The 14,797-nt window shown below is 37.8% G+C and overlaps 1 long non-coding RNA gene across 1 annotated transcript in view; it reads right to left on the reverse strand.

The window, feature by feature from the left end:
- Window positions 1-14,797, reverse strand: part of LOC132654728 (uncharacterized) — a 101,192-nt gene that overhangs the window by 38,110 nt on the left and 48,285 nt on the right. The window lies entirely within an intron of this gene.

Here is a 14,797-nt window from a genome sequence, read left to right on the forward strand (position 1 = left end):
AGAAACACTTAAAGAAATGCTCAATGTCCTTACTCATTAAGGAAATGAAAACCAAAACAACCCTAAGATTATACATTACACACATTAGAATGGCTAAGATCAAGAATTCAAGTGACAACACATGCTGGAGAGGTTGTGGAGAAAGCAGAACCCTCAACAATTGCACGTGGGAACATAAACTTGTACAACCACTTTGGAAATTAATTTGGTGCTTTCTCAGACAATTAGGAATAGCGCTACCTCAAGATCCAGCTATACCACTCCTAGGTATGTATCCAAAAGGTGCTCAAGTATACAACAAGGACATTTATTCAACCATGTTTGTAGCATTTTTAGTCATAATAGCCATAATCTGGAAACAAACTAGATGTCCTTCAACTGAGGAATGGATACAGAAATTGTGGTACATTTACACAATGGAATACTACTCAGTAATTAAAAGACAAGCAAATCATAAAATTTGCAGGTAAATGGTGGGATCTAGAAAAGATCGTCCTGAGTAAGATATCCTAGAATCAGAAAGATACATATGGTATATTCTCACTTATAAATGGATATTAGGCATATAAAATTGGATGACCATACTAAAATCTGTACATCTAAAACAGCTAAATAAGAAGGAAGACCCTGAGTAAGATGCTCAGTCTTCATTTAGAAAGGCAAATGGGATAGACATCAGAAGAAGGTGAAAATAAGGAACAGGACAGGAATCTACCACAGAGGGTCTCTGAAAGACTCAACCCAGCAGGGTATTAAATCAGATTCTAAGACTCATAGCCAAACTTTGGGCAGAATGCAGGGAATCTTATGAAAGAAGGTGGAGAAAGAAAGATCTGGAATGGTTTGGAGTTACATTAGGAGAACAACGGAACAAAACAATCTGGGCCTAGGGGTCATTTCTGAGACTGATACTCCAACCAAGGACCATTCATGGAGGTAACCTAGACCCCAGAGAGGTATCCTGGGGTTCAGTCCCCAAATGGCCTCCCTGGTAAGGGGAGCAGGGGATGACTCTGACAAGAACTCAGTGGCTGCCCCTTTGATCACCTCCCTCTGAGGGAGGAGCAGCCTGATCAGGCCACAGAAGAAGACTATGAAAGACAGTCCTGATGAGACCTGATAGGTTAGGGTCAGATGTAAGGGGAGGAGGTCCTCCAATTTCAGTGGACTGGGGAAGGAGCATGAGAGGAGATGAGGGAGGCAGGACGGGTGGGATTGACAAGGGATGAGGGTGGGACTCCAACTGGGATACAAAGTGAATAAATTGTAATAGATTAAAATTATATTTTTTATAAAAGCACAAAGGCTGAGTGTAATGGCACAAACCTTTAATCCCAATACGCAGGAAACAGTTCTCAGAGTTTGGACTAGCATTGTCTACACTACAGTCAGGGATACAGAGGAAAATCCAGTCTCAAAACAAACAAGCAAACAATCCCACCAAACAAAAAATCAAATCATTATAGAAAGTACAGACAGTGCTTTAAATTCTTAGTATAGATACATAATATTTTCTGGTTTGTGGATGAAAATCAAAAGAAATTTTAAAATGTATTGTGAATCACATATTAAAGAATGCAGCCAATAAGTCATAAAATCAAATAGTAAGAATTTCAATTAATTCAAAAACATAAAAAAGAAAGATGTAGAAAGAAATAGATGAAACAGCTTTAGTCCATGGTGGTCAGATAGAACTCCTTCAGCTAATACTTTCAGCAAAGTGTATAGATACAAAATCAACTCAAAAAAATCAGAAGCCCTTCTGTATACCAAAGACAAAAGGGCCAAAAAAAAAAAAAAATCAGGGAATCAACACCCTTCACAATAGCCACTAATAACTTAAAGTACCTTGGGGTGACTCAAACCAAGCAAGTGAAAGACCTGTTTGAAAAAACAAACAAGCAAACAAACAAAACAAAACAAAAACCTTCAAGTCTCTGAAGAAAGAAATTGAAGAAGATATCAGAAGATGGCGAGATCTCCCATGCTCATGGATCTGTATGTAGGATTAACATAGCGAAAATGGCCATCCTACCAAAAGCAATCTACAAATTCAATGCAATTCCCATCAAAATACCAACACAATTCTTTACAGACATTGAAATAAAAATTCTCAGCTTCATATGGAGAAACAAAATACCCAGAATTTCCAAAATGATTCTGTACAACAACAGATCATCTGGAGGTATCTCCATCCCCGATCTCAAGCTGTACTACAGAGCAATAAAAAAAAAAAAAAATCGCATGGTATTGGTATAGAAACAGAAAGGAGGATCAATGGAACCATTTAGAAGACCCAGAAAAAAAACCACTCATCTATGAATACTCGATATTTGACAAAGAAGCCAAAACCATTCAGTGGAAAAAAGACAGCATCTTCAACAAATGGTGCTGCTCCAATTGGATGTCTGCATGCAGAAAAATGAAAATAGATCCATTTTTATCACCCTGCACAAAACTAAAATCCAGGTAGATCAAAGCCCCAATATAAAACTAGATTCACTAAATCAGTTAGAAGAAAAAGTGGGGAACAGCCTAGAACTCATTGTCACAGGAGACAACTTCCTGAACAGAACAACAACAGCAACAGGCTCTTAGAGCAACAATCAATAAATGGGAATTCATGAAACGGAAAAGCTTCTGTAAAGCAAGAGACATTATTGTCAGAACAAAACAACTGCCTACAGATTGGGAAAGTATCTTCACCAACCTTATATCTGACATAGGGCTGATTTCCAGAAAATATAAAGAACTAAAGAACTTAAAAAGCAATAAATCATGCAATCCAATAAAAAATGGGGTACAGAGCTAAACAGAGAATTCTCTGTAGAGGAATAAAGAAAGGCAGAGAAACACTTAAAGAGATGCTCAACATCCTTACTCATCAGAGAGATGCAAATCAAAACAACCCCAAGATTTCACCTTACACCCATCAGAATGGCTAAAATAAAAAACTGAAGAGACAACACATGCTGGAGAGATTGTGAAGAAAGGGGAACCCTCCTCCATTGCTGGTGGGAATGTAAACTAGTACAACCACTTTGTAAATCAATCTGGTGCTTTCTCAGACAACTAGGAATAGAGTTCTCTCAAGATCCAGCTATACCACTCCTGGGCATATATCCAAAAGATGCTCAAGTACACAACAAGGACATTTGCTCAACCATGTTTGTAGCAGGTTTATTCATAATAGCAAGAATCTGGAAACAACACAGATGTGCATCAATGGAAGAATGGATACATAAATTGTGATTCTTTTACACAATGGAATACTACTCAGCAATTAAAAACAAGGAAATCATGAAATTTGTAGGCATATGGTGAGATCTAGAAAAGATCATTCTGAATGAGTTGTCCCAGAAGGAGAAAGACACAAAAGGTATATGTTCACTTATAAGCGGATACTAGAACTTTAAGATAGAATAAACATACTGAAATCTGTATATGTAAAGAAGATAAACAAAAAAGAAGACCCTGGGTAAGACAAATGGATGGACATTGGATATAGGAAAAAACAAGTAACAGGACAGGAGCCTACCACTGAGGGCCTCTGAAAGTCTCTACGTAGCAGTGTATCAAAGCAGATACTGAGACTCATAACCAAACTTCCGGCAGAGTACAGGGAATCATATGAAAGAAGAGGGAATTAGTATGACCAGGAGAGGCCAGAACCTCCACAAGGACCAAATATATCTGGGCACAGGGGACTTTTGTGAGACAGTATCTCCAACCAAGGACCATGTATATATATAACCTAGAATCCCTGCTCAGATGTAGCCCATGATAGCTCAGTATCCAAATAGGTACCCTAGTAAGGGGAACAGGGACTATTTATGTCTGACATGAACTCAATGGCAGGCTCTTTGACCTCCTCCTCACACCTGAGGGAGGAGTAGCCCTGCTAGGCCACAAAGGAGGACTTTGCAGCCAGGCCTGAAGATACCTGATAAACTAGGTTCAGATGAAAGGGGAGGAGGTCCTCCTCTATCAATGGACTTGGAAAGGAAAGGGGTAGAGAGAAGATGAGGAGGGAGGGAGGGAATGGGAGGGAATGAGGGAGCGGGATACAACTGGGATACAAAGTTAATAAACTGTAACTAATAATAAAAAATTAAAAATTAAAAAAGAAAAAATAGATGAAACAATAAAGACTAACATCAATGAGAGACTTACACCTGATATCAGTAAATATATTACTAATTAAACATCCAATCAAAATATAAAATCAGATCTGATAAAATCAAGATAGAGCCTCCCTCAGAACCCAGCAGGTAAGCTAATTGCAGATCTTCTCATTATTTTTTTGTCCAAGTTTAATGCCCCAGTTCTTATCTTTACCACAGGAGGAGTATACCTGCAGCTGCCTCCTGTCCCTCCTGCACCAATCTTCACAAGGCCACATACTTTCAGCAATGTTGCTGTCTGCAAAATTAACTCACAAAAATCAGTAGCCCTCCTACATACAAATGACAGGCTAAGAAATCCAGGAAACCTCTTTCACAATGGCTTTAAATAATATAAAATGTCTTGGGGTAACTCTAGACAATTGAGCAAAATACTTGTATGATTAAAAACTTTAAGACACTTGAGAAAGGAACTGAAGATGATATTAGAATAAATGTAGTATAGTGGAAACTTCCTGGACTAGATGAAAGTGATCCTAATGAAATCTTCAATTAACAAGAGTCAGAACCCCTACCTATCGTATCTTATCACCAAACAAAGCCTCCAGTGCAAGGGCTTGGTTTCATCCAATTGAGTTTTGGGCAAAGGTTTCAATGAGAATCTTAAAACAACCAAGGCTGTTGGCAAGACAATAGGTTGCTCTCCACAAATTGACAAGGCCCCATTGATAAAGACAGCATGCACACAACTCAGTAAACATAGAGGTCAAGCTGGTGCATATATATAACCTTAACCCCACTGCCCATGCTCTAATGTCTATGGCACATAAAGGTACTCTGCAAAGAGAAATAAAAATATCAATCTAACCATGAAACACTTGATTTACAATCTTCCCTGCCTGAAAAACATGGGAGGGCATAGGTGCTACAAACAATGGAGGAGCAACCAACAAATGTCTGATTTGACTTAAGTTCCATGAGTTAGAACACAAACTTGGCCATGCTTAGATGACTAAGAAACAGAATCTAGATAGCCCAGAGACCTAGGAAAAAAAAAATACAACAGTTCTAAACAGACAAATAAAAGAACAGTAAGATGTCCCTCAATGATATTCTTTCACCAACCCAATATCTTATGGAGTCCTAAAACACAACATATATACTCAAGAAATTAAATACCAACAAACCAAATAATCCAATTTAAAAAATGGGCTACAGAGCTAAATGAAGAATTTTCAACTGAGGAATCTCAAATGGCTGAGAAGAACTTAAAGAACTGTTCAACATACTTAGTCACCAGGAAAATGGAAATCAAAATTACTCTGAAATTCCATTTTAGACCAGTGAGAATGGCTAAGATCAAAAATTCAACTGACATTTCACGCTGGCAAGGATGAGGATCAAGAGGAACACTCCTCTATTGCTGGGGGAGTGCAAACTTCTACAACTACTTTGGAAATCAATCTGGTGCTTTCTCAGAAAAAAAAAAAAAAAACGGGAATAATTCTACCTCAAGACCCAGGTATATCACTCCTGGGTATGTGGGTATGTACCCAAAAGATGCTCCACCACACCAAAATCAAAATTGCTCAACTATGTTCACAGCGGATTTTTTCACAACATCCAAGAACTGGAAACAAACTAGATGTCCCTTAACTGAAGAATAAATAAAGAAAATTTGGTTCATTTATACAATGAACTACAAGTCATCTATTAAAAACAAAGATATCATGCAATTTTCAGGCAGATGGTTGGAACTAAAAAAGATCATTATGGGTGACCAAGAAACACACATGTGTTAATTTTTCTCTTTTGGTAGTCTGCAGAGTACCTACTCAAATGTGGATATTAGTCATAAAGTACAGGATAGCCATACTATAATCCACGGAGCCAAATAAACTAAGTAACATATATGGAGGGCCCAAGGGAAGACGCTTTAACCTCACATAGAAGGGAGAATAAAAGTCATCTGAAGTAGATGGAGAAAAGGAACTGGGTGAGAGAGGGGGTGGGGAGGGAAATGGGGGTTAGAAATCATGTACCTGTTCTTTTCTAATGACAGAAATGGAACAGATCTGGTTGGAAGAGGAAGTGGAGAGGAACTGGTAGGAGTAGAGGGAGGAGAAACTATATTCAAATTATATTGAATGAGAAAATGATCTGTTTAATAAAAGAAGGAAAAAGAGAAAATATACAAGCAGTGTAACAAATACAATTTTTTATTTAATTATTTTTTATTTCTATTAATTACAGTTTATTCACTTTGCATCGCCCCCCCATACCTCTCTCCCTCCACCCTGCCCAATCCTACCTTCTCTCTTCCCTACCTGTGTGTCTCTCTCCCAGTCTACTGATAAGGGAGATTCTCCTCCCCTTCTCTCTGATCCTAGTCTATCAGGTCTCATCAAGAGTGGCTGCATTGTCTTCCTCTGTGGCCTGGTAAGGCTGCTCCCCCCTCAAGGGGAGGTGATCAAAGAGCGGGCCAATCAGTTCAGGTCAGTGACAGTCCCTGTCCCCATTACTATGGAACCCACTTGGATACTGAACTGCCATAGGCTACCTCTGTGCAGGGGTTCCAGGCCATGTCCATGAGTGGTCCTTGGCTGGAGCACAATCTTATATTAAAAAAACAATAAAACATGTACAAGGTCCTGTGTTTGCTGCCTAATAATGCAAAAAGGCCATTGGGTTATTTTAAAGAAGAACTATATAATTTTATTCTAGCCTTGAAACATTCCTAACACGTTTTAAAACAAACAATGATTCTGGAAATGCAACATTAAAAGACTGAAGTAAGCCAGGGAATTACTTTAGTACTTCAGGCTAGAAATAATGATGATTTGTACTACAGCAATATTTATAAACAGAGCAAAAACTAAACATAGTCCAGCTCTATCCTCAGCTTGGCTTATATACAACTTACATGTATTTCTTATTTTTAATAATAAATATGTTTCAGGAAAATTTTTACAGATGCAAATTTTATTTCCCTGGTGATATTTTAAGATGCTTACTCTCTAAGTAGTATTATTTTATATGTAACAAAATTTTAATCAATAGTAGATGAATTAAATTTTGCAGTTGTAGAATTGGAAAAAAAATGTCAATGAAACAAAACTCAAATATTGAATACTTCTTGACTAAGATCCAAATGCCGATTTAGCTTCACATGTGCTCAAAATTTTAGTAATATTAGGCTACTGGGGCTGGTAATGTCTAAAATATAACAGGAAACTATTAAACCCTGGTAATTTTACTTTCCTGAATCTGTAATTCTAGAATTCTAGAATGATACTCATTTTGTATTGGGGGTGGTGGATTTTTATTTGATCTGTCTGAGGTATGCTGCGCTCTAAAACTGCAGCCACAGTCAATGTTTCATTGTTTTGCAGTTTTAAACTAGTATTAAACCATCATGACTATGTTCATCATGACAATTTTATCATCACTGGAGTGATTTAGGTTCTGTCCAGTAAGACATTTTCCCAAAAAATACCTAGAATACTTTTAGCGTTCATAACTCTGTACACACAAAATTGAAATACCCACTATTACTCTCCTATTCTGTGTCACTTTGTAACCAAAAAAGAACATGTTAAATGAAATTATTTATACGTGTTAATATGGGTATATATGTAACATACATACAAGTAACATTATACAAACTGCTCAGGTATTATTTAGGAATATATGCAAATATGTATATACTTAATAACAAAAACAAATATTTAAAAAGCAGCCATGAATTTGAAAAAGTAGGAGGACTAAAATAAGATCTACAGGGAGGAAAAGCAAGGCAGTAAAGATGTAACTGTGACATAATCTCAAAAAAATTCTAAAACCTGAAGTTACAAATTTGCCAGGTCTCTGTGCTTCCTGGTACCTTGGAGAGCTGGCAAACCCTTAATTCATAAAGTTTCCTTATCTCCAATATCTTTGAGAAAATGCTATGGATCTATGAATGTTTAATGTGAACAACCTGGGAACTTACAGTTTCAAAGAATTATAAACAAAACAATTATTCTATATTCTCTAGTGTTTATCTTTAGCTTCCTTACACAATGTTTGAAATATTTTACTTGTGTATTTTACTTGGAATCTAGCATGCTGTCCTGGCTAAAACTACCCTGGGTTTTCATTCTATCTCGTAACAGGTATTGGTTGCTTCTGAATACATTCTCTTCTTTCTTGCACAAGTCATTAGTGTCTAACATTTCTTTGTTAAGCAAGCCAGACCCATGAGATAATAAAAGTTATGTGAATCTAATAAATGTTCAAATCTGTAATGCTTCATTGTACATCTACCGACCATGTCCTTTGTAGTGTAAGTTTAAACCACACCTTCTCATGTCTCCATAATACTAACACCAGGCATTTCTTGAGTCAGGACACTGGTTTGCAATTTAAGGTAGATGAGAAAATTATACAGGAATGTTAAAATTCTACAGAGAAAGGCAAAATGTAATACATCTGCCAGCATGATTAGGGACACCATGGAAAAGGGAAGTTTTCACCAATCAAGTGTCCCTGGATATAGCAATTCCATTCTAGGGCAGGCCCTAAGCCCAACAGTGGGAAAGCAACACAAAATGAACTCCATGTTGTTTTGTGCACTTTTTTGGTTTGGTTTGGTATTTTTGTTTTGTTTTGTTTTGTTTTGTTTTGTTTTTTTTGGGGGGGGGCTTGTTGTTGTTGTTGCATGCACATTTGTTTTGATTTTCATTTTTGTTTTATGTTTTTGAAAAGATAAATAACATAAAGCTTTGTGAGTAGGGAGGTGGGAGAAACTGGGAGGAGTTGGAGGAGGGAAAAGAACATGATCAAAACATATAGAATGAAAAAATATTTTTCTGAGTATGGTGGCACAAGGCTTTAATCCCAGCACTTGGGAGACATAGGCAGGCAGATCTGTATGAGTTCAAGGCCAGCCTTGTTTACAAAGTGAGTTCAGGACAGTCAGAGTTCTGCTGTACAGAGAATCTCTGTGTCAAAAAACAAAACAAAACAAACAAAAACAACATGAAAAATTATTTTTAACATAATTTATTTATTTATTTTTATTCACTTTGCATCAGGGTTGTAGTCTCTTCTGTCCTTTTTGTGCCAGTCCCAACTTCCCTTGCTCCCCCATGCCTTCTCCCACCTTCCTATTCAACCCAGCTCATCAAATCTCATCAGGACTGAGCATGTCCTCTTTCCCTAAAGATAGCAACCCCTGAACTATGAAGGATACTCTGCTAAATTTGCAGATAGGAGTCTATCAGAGTTGTCATCTGAGTCTATACTCAACAGCACCTCAAAGCCAAACGGGGCAATGCATAGGGAGTCTTGTGGAAAAGTGGGAGGAAAGGAAAAGGACCTAGAGGTGACATGAACTCCACAAGAAGACCAAAAGAGTCAATTAACTAGGGCCTAAAGTGGCTTCCAGAAACTGAAGCATCAACCAAGGGCCATGCAAGGACTGGACCTAGATCCTCCCCGCAACAAAATGTAGCAGATAAACAGCTTAGGCTTTGTGAGTGTCCTCAAGTAAGGAAAGTGGGGGACTGTATTTGACATGGACTTTCTTGCCAGCATTTTGATCACTTTCCCTTGGCAGGACTACCTTGCTAGGTCACTGGAGAAAAGTATTTACTTTTAATAAAAATATAATTTAAAATCAGAATTACTACTCTTAAGTATGGTACAAACTATTATAAAATTTAAAAAAAAATCTTTTTTTTGCCTTCTATTGAAAATAGATTCTTTTCTCATTCAACATATCCTGATTATAGTTTTCCTTCCCTCCACTTCTTCCAGTTTCTTCCCACATCTCCATCCTCCTAGATCCACTTGCTTTTTGTCTCTCATTATAAAAGAACAGACTTCCAAGAGATAACAACCAAACATGACAAAATAAGACTTTCATATCAAAGTTGGACACAGAAACTCAACAAAAGAAAGAGTTCCAAGAGCAGGCAATAGAATCAGAGGATTCCATAAAAATATTAACCAGTTGGTGGATGGTAGTACACATCTTTAATTCCTGTGGATCTTTCTGAACTTGAGGCCAGCCTGGTCTACAGACTAGGCTTCAGTCGAGGCTACACAGAGAAATCCTGTCTTGAAAAAATAAAACAAACTAGCTAAACTGGCAGCTATAATATGCACATAGAGGACCCAGTACAGACCCATGCAAGCACAATAAATGTTGCTTCAGTTCTGTGACCTCATATGAGCTTTGATCATGTTGATTTAGAGACCATTGTTTCCTTAGCGTGCTGTATCCACTCTATCTCTTCAGTCTTTCAGCCTTCACTTCCGAGGGGTTCCCTAAGCTATTCAGGAAGGAATTTGATGTAGATACCTATTTAAGGCTGAGTGTTCTAAGTTTTCTCACTCTCTGCATAATGTCTGACTGTGGGCCTCTGTTTTTGTTGTTGTTGTTTTTGTTTTTGTTTTTGTTTGTTTCCCCATCTGCTGCAGGAGAAAACTTCTCTGATGATGGCCAAGCAAGGTTCTCCTCTTAGAGTGTTGCAACACATCACTCCAAGTCATTTTATAGCTACATATTTTAGACCAGAAGTATTTGGCTTTACCCTAGGTCCCTGGACTTATCTAGTCTCTGGTTCTTGGTCACCCAAGCAGTGTTGGATATTGCTTCCATCTTGTGGTGTAGGCCTTAAATCAAATTATGTATTGGTTGGTTACTCCCATAAGCTTTGTGCCTCCATTGTCCTAGTATATCTTGCAAGCAGGACACCAATCCTTCCTCCTACTCTTCCTCCAACCTCCCAGAGCTCAGCCTATGTTTTGAGTGTACTTTTCTGCAACTGCTTCCATCAGCTACTGGATGAAGCCCCTGAGAAAATTATGCTAGGCTCCTGTTACAAGCTTAACAGAGTAGCATTAACAGTGTCAGGGACTGCCTCTCTCCCACGGGATGGACTAACCTGGGCCCACGGGGGCCCACAGAGTCTGAACCACCATCTCAAAAGCTTACATGGCTTGGACTCCTACACAAATGTAGCAGATGTACAGCATGGTCATCCTATGGTTTTCCTAGCAACAGGAACAGAGTCTGTCTCTGAATCTGTTGTTGGCCTTTGGATCTTTTTCCCCTAGCTGGGCTGCATTTTCTGGCCTCAGTGGGAGATGTGCTTAGTCATGCTGTGACTAGAGGTGCCAGGGTGGGTTTGTACATCCTAGTGACCTCCTTCTTCTCTGAGAAGGAGAGGGGAGGAAGGGGGAAGGGGCAGGAAGGTAGGACTGGGAGGAGAAGAGTGAGGGGGCTGGCATCAGGCTGTAAAGTGATTAAATGAATAAAATTTAAACAGTCACACAAACACACACACATAAATGTTACAATATATAGTGAATGTTCTGCATAAGCACCAGATCAACGTCTTCATGTTTAGTGAGTTATTTAGGTGTTATTTACAGCAATAGTGCCTTGCTCTCAGTTTGGGGAGGAGAACATATAGTCTTGGCTATAGTCTGGTTGAGGATTCCCATAGAACTGTAAAATTTCCATGAAATATTTATTTCTATGTCAAACAAATAATGGCAAGAAATGATGATTCTGATCAACTCTTAATCAACTCTTAATATCTTAGTTGGAGTACATATTTTAATTTTTTTATTCTTTTGTATTTTTTCTTAATCATGTCCCACTGATTTCCTACCAAAAAGACTGAACATTAATATATACTCCTATGAATGGAGCAGTAATTTTTGATAGTGTCAACAAGAAACACAATGTGACTTCCATTTTTAACAAAAGAAATTAAGCTTGTTTTCTTCTGAAACATTGATGAAATTAACTTATAAAGATAACAGTCTACTCTAGATTATTTATTTAGATTATTTATACTCATGCAAAAAGGATGAAGCAAGTTACATAACTGAAAAATTAGCCTTAATAATGCAGCACTGCATGTGGCAATAACTTCACTGTAATGAATGATTTATTCCCAAAGAAACACAACATTTGTTGTTAAATAATGAAATAACTTGATTAAGTAAGATGATAGCAAAAAACTGACAAGCGAAAGAAAACTAATCTATTTGTTCCCTAGTTCTTGCTGCTCACAGTATGCCCAAACAAGGTTATTATTGGAAGTTTGTTATACTCTCAGTATGTCAAAATAATAATCTTCAATTTAAAATGTTATCTAAATTATTTGTATATACATTAAAGATTGAATAAGATATGGCTAAAAGACCTTTGTTCTAGTTATGTTAACATGAATAAAATTAAATATTTTTGTGGTCTCATTTTCATTAAATATCTCAATGAATTTAACTCATGAATATTTACATTTCTCAATATCAAATAGCAAAGTTTTCATAATACTAATTAAACTTCTGCTTCATTTATTAAGGTAGTCCCCAAACATCTACACTTCCTAAAGTTAATTAGTGCACAAATTTGCACTCCCACCAGCAAAGGAAGAGTGTTCCCATTTGTCCACATCCTTGTCAGCATGGACTGTCTGTCACTTGAGTTTTGGTCTTGGCCATTCTGACAGGTAGAAGATGGAATCTCCATTAAAAACAAGAAAATAATGAAATTGGCAGGCAAATGGAAGGAACTAGAAAAGATCATCCTTAGTGAGGTAACGCAGACCCAGAAAAACACACACACTACGTTTTCACTTATAAGTGGATTTTAGCCATATGGTAAAGGATAGACATACTACAATGCACAAGACCCCAAAAAGGTAAGTCTGATGGGCAGCTTAGACTTCATGTGGGCTCAACAGTTAGGGGAGTGGAGAATATCTCTGACACAGACTATGTTACCTGCTTTCTGATTATTTCCCCCTGATGGGACTTCTCTACAAGGCCACAAGGGAGGAAGATGAACTCAGTATCCCTCTGAATGGGTGAGCTGGGGTGTCTGGGTAGGGGGCTCCCTTATTTCGAGTTACAGAAGAAAAGGAATGTGGAAAGGAGAGTGGAACTGGGAGGAGAGAAGGGAGGGACCTGTGACCAAGATGTAAATTGAATTATATAATAAAAAAAACCAAAAAGGAAAAATCTAAATTACAAAAAATTAATAGTTTATCATGTTTCTTTAGTAATTATGTTACTTAAAATATAAAATCAGAATTGATATTTATAGGCGAATATGTAAATATATATTGGATTTTTATAAGCAAAATTATTTTATGACTTTATAGAATTTAGATCAACTAAATTTTTAAAATGTGAAGTGCTTTGCCCTGTTCTGTGAGCACTTTCTCCCATGCCCTAATGTGAGCTTGTGTAGACTCACAACAATGAATAAGTCAGAACAGGTGCAGTTGGTCAAACGTAGCTATATCAGGAGTGACTCCCATAAGGCATCTAAGGAGTAACTAGAGCAAAGATCCCTAAGTGTTCATCTGACTTAAAGACAGAACAGGCAAGGACTGCCTGGGCCGTAGCTAGTCATGGCCAGTTTACTTATGATTATCATATAAATGATGATCATGGAATCTTTTACTGAGATATATGAAATTAGCATATTAGATATGAGATTGCCCCAATACACAAGGTTAAGTAATCATCATGTATACTGTCAAAAATAATTTTGAAATTTGTTTTTAAAATGAACCTTAGATGAAGTGGACCATTACTACTACTACTGTTTTTGTTTTTGTTTTTTTTTTTTAGTTACGTTTTATTAACTCTGTATCCCAGCCATGTCCCGATCCCTCATTCCCTCCCAGTCCTTCCCTCCCTCCCTCATCTCCACCGTGCCCCTTTCCAAGTCCACTGATAGGGGGGACCTCCTCCCCATTCATCCGATCCTGTTTTATCAGGTATCTTCAGGACTGGATGCAAAGCCCTCCTCTGAGGCCTAACAGGACTGCTCCTCCCTTCGGGGGTGGGGAGACCGAAGAGCCAGTCATTGAGTTCCTGTTAGAAATAGTCCTTGTTCCCCTCACTTTGGGAAACCAATTGGTTACTGAGCTACCACAGGCTACATCTGAGTGGAGGTTCTAGGTTATATCCATACATGGTCCTTGGTTGAATGTCAGTCTCAGAAAAGACCCTGTGCCCAGATATATTTGGTCCTTGTGGAGCTCCTATCCTTTCCCCATCAGACTAACTCCCCTTCTTACCTATGATTCCCTGTACTCTGCCAAGGTTTGGTCATGAGTCTTTGCTTTGAAAACACTGCTAGTTAGAGTCTTTCAGATGCGCTCAGTAGACTCCTGTCATACGTTCAATGCACATCCCATCTGTCTTTCTAAACGAGGATTGATCATCTTACCCCATGTCCGCTCAATTGATTATCTTTTTTAGGTGTATAGATTTCATTATGTTTATCATATCTTATAGGTCTATATAAGTGAGTATATCCCATGTTTGTCTTTATCCTTCTGGGATATTTCACTCAGAATGATCTTTTCTAGATCCCACCATTTGCCTGCAAATTTCATGATTTCCTCCTTTTTGATTGCTGAGTAGTATTCCATTGTGTAAAAATACCACAATTTCTGTACCCATTCCTCCGTTGATGGACATCTGGCTTGTTTCCAAGTTCTGGCTATTACAAATAGAGCTGCTATAAACATGGTTGAGCAAGTATCCCTTTTGTGTACTTGAGCAAAGTTTGGGTATATACCTAGCAGTGGTATAGCTGGGTCTTGAGGAAGCACTATTCCTAATTGTCTTAGAAAGCGCCAGATAGCTTTCCAGAG

The sequence above is a fragment of the Meriones unguiculatus genome, chromosome 6 (assembly GCF_030254825.1).
Source record: "Meriones unguiculatus strain TT.TT164.6M chromosome 6, Bangor_MerUng_6.1, whole genome shotgun sequence".
NCBI classification, from domain to species: Eukaryota; Metazoa; Chordata; class Mammalia; order Rodentia; family Muridae; genus Meriones; species Meriones unguiculatus.